We start from the raw sequence: 2,628 nt of genomic DNA on the forward strand, positions 1-2,628 counted from the left end.
CAAAGGCAAAAGGTAATGAAGAAATCAAATTGGAAAAATTATTGATGCATTGTAAACTAAAAGAAATACTACAATGTCTTCCAGCGGTTCGAAATTCAAGTTAACAATATCGCTTTGAGGTTGTGGAGTCTTTCACGAAGGCTAAAGATAATGAAGAAATCAATTTAGACAAATTGTTGATGCATTGTAAATTAAAACTAATACTTTATTGTCGTCCATCTGTTAGGATATCTAGCATCCCCGAAGACACGAGTTCGATTCCCGGCAATGGAACATTTTTTATATAATACCACCTTATCAGAAAGTTAAACTTCAGAAAGTTAATTTTATGGAATTGTCAACTAAATTGTCTTGCTTTTGAGGCTGTGGAGTCTATCACAAAGACACAAGATAATGAAGAAATCAATTTAGAAAATTTATTGATGCATTGTAAACTAAAAGAAATACTCTAGTGTCTTCTTGCGGTTAGGATATATAGCTTTCACCCAGAAGATCCACTTTTTTAAATATAATTTCACCATATCCATAAGTTAATTTTTGAAAGTTAATTTTATCAGCATTCGCGAAAGTCAAGTTAATTATATCGCTTTTAAGGTTGTGGAGTCTTTCACAAAAGAAAAAGACAATAAAGAAATTAATTTAGACAAATTATTGATGCATTGTAAATTTAAAATAAATACTCCATTGTCGTTCAGCGGTTAGGATATCTGGCTTTCACTCAGAAGATCTGGGTTCAATTCCAGACAATGGAACATTTTATATATAATACCAGCATATCCGAAAGTTAATGTTGTATCGCTTTTGAGGTTGTGGAGTCTATCACATATCTTTAATTTAGATAAATCATTGATACATTATAAACTAAAAGAAATACTTCAGTGTCCTCCAACGGTTAGGATATCTAGCATTCACCTAGGGGACTCACATTTTTTATATAATTGCACTATATCTATCAGTTAATTTCTAAAATTTAATTTTATCGGCATGTTGGAAAGTCAAGTTAACCATATCGCTTTTGAGGTAGTGGAGTCTTTCATGAAGGAAAAAGATAATGAAGAAATCAATTTAGACAAATTATTAATGCATTGTAAATTAAAACTAATACTCCATTGTCGTCCATCTGCTAGGATATCTAGCATCCCCGAAGACTCGGGTTCGATTCCCGGCAATTGAACATTTTTTACATAATACCACCATATCCGAAAGTTAAACTTGAGAAAGTTAATTTTATGGAATGGTCAACTTAACTGTATCACTTTTGAGGCTGTGGAGTCTATCACAAAGGCAAAAGATAATGATGCATTGTAAACTAAAAGAAATACTCCAGTGTCCTCCAGCGGTTAGGATATATAGCTTTCACCCAGAAGACCCACTTTTTTAAAGATGATTTCACCATATCCATAAGTTAATTTTTGAAACATATGCGAAAGTCTTGTTAATTATATCGCTTTTGAGGTTGTGGAGTTTTTCACGAAGGCAAAAGATAATGAAGAAATCAATTTAGACAAAATATTGATGCACTGTAAAGTAAAAAAAACACTCCATTGTTGTCCAACGTTTAGGATATCTGGCTTTCGCCCAGGAGACCCGGGTTCAATTTCCGACAATGGAACATTTTATATATAATACCACCATATCCGAAAGTTAACTTCAGAAAGTTAATTCTCGACAATTGGAAAGTCAAGTTAACCATATCACTTTTGAGGTTGTGGAGTCTTTCACGAAGGCAAAAAATAATGAAGAAATAAATTTAGACAAATTATTAATGCATTGTAAATTAAAACTAATATTCCATTGTCGTCCATCTGCTAGGATATCTGGCATCCCCGAATACCCGGGTTCGATTCCCGACAATGGAACATTTTTTATATAATACCACCATATCCGAAAGTTAAACTTGAGAAAGTTAATTTTATGGAATAGTCAACTTAACTGTATCGCTTTTGAGGCTGTGGAGTCTATCACAAAGGCAACAAATAATAAAAAATCAATTTAGAAAATTCATTGATGCATTGTAAACTAAAAGAAATACTCCAGTGTCCTCCAGCGGTTAGATTATATAGATTTCACCCAGAAGACCCACTTTTTAAAATATAATTTCACCATATCCATATGTTAATTTCTGAAAGTTAATTTTATCAGCATATGCGAAAGTCAAGTTAATTACAACGCTTTTGAGGTTGTGGAGTCTTTCACGAAAGCAAAAGATAATGAAGAAATTAATTTAGACAAATTATTGATGCATTGTAAATTAAAAATAAATACTCCATTGTCGTCCAGCGGTTAGGATATCTGGTTTTCACCCTAGAGACTCGGGTTCAATTCCCGGCAATGGAACATTTTGTGGAGTCTACCACAAAGGCCAGAAGACCCATTTTTTTAAATATAGTTTCACCATATCCATAAGTTCATTTTTAAAAGTTAATTTTATCAGCATATGCGAAAGTCATGTTAGTTATATCGCTTTTGAGGTAGTGAAGTTTTTAATGAAGGCAAAAGATAATGAAGAAATCAATTCAGACAAATTATTGATGCACTGTAAAGTAAAATAAGCACTCCATTGTTGTCCAGCGTTTAGGATATCTGGCTTTCACCCAGAAGACCCGGGTTCAATTCCCGACAATGGAA

At 32.9% G+C, this 2,628-nt stretch overlaps 1 non-coding gene across 1 annotated transcript; it reads left to right on the top strand.

Annotated features, from left to right (window-relative positions):
* Positions 1-2,556: 2,556 nt before the first annotated feature.
* Positions 2,557-2,628, top strand: TRNAE-UUC (transfer RNA glutamic acid (anticodon UUC)). Its single transcript has one exon. It is a non-coding gene; the product is annotated as a tRNA-Glu (tRNA).

The sequence above is a fragment of the Lathyrus oleraceus genome, chromosome 7 (assembly GCF_024323335.1).
Source record: "Lathyrus oleraceus cultivar Zhongwan6 chromosome 7, CAAS_Psat_ZW6_1.0, whole genome shotgun sequence".
Taxonomy (NCBI): domain Eukaryota; kingdom Viridiplantae; phylum Streptophyta; class Magnoliopsida; order Fabales; family Fabaceae; genus Lathyrus; species Lathyrus oleraceus.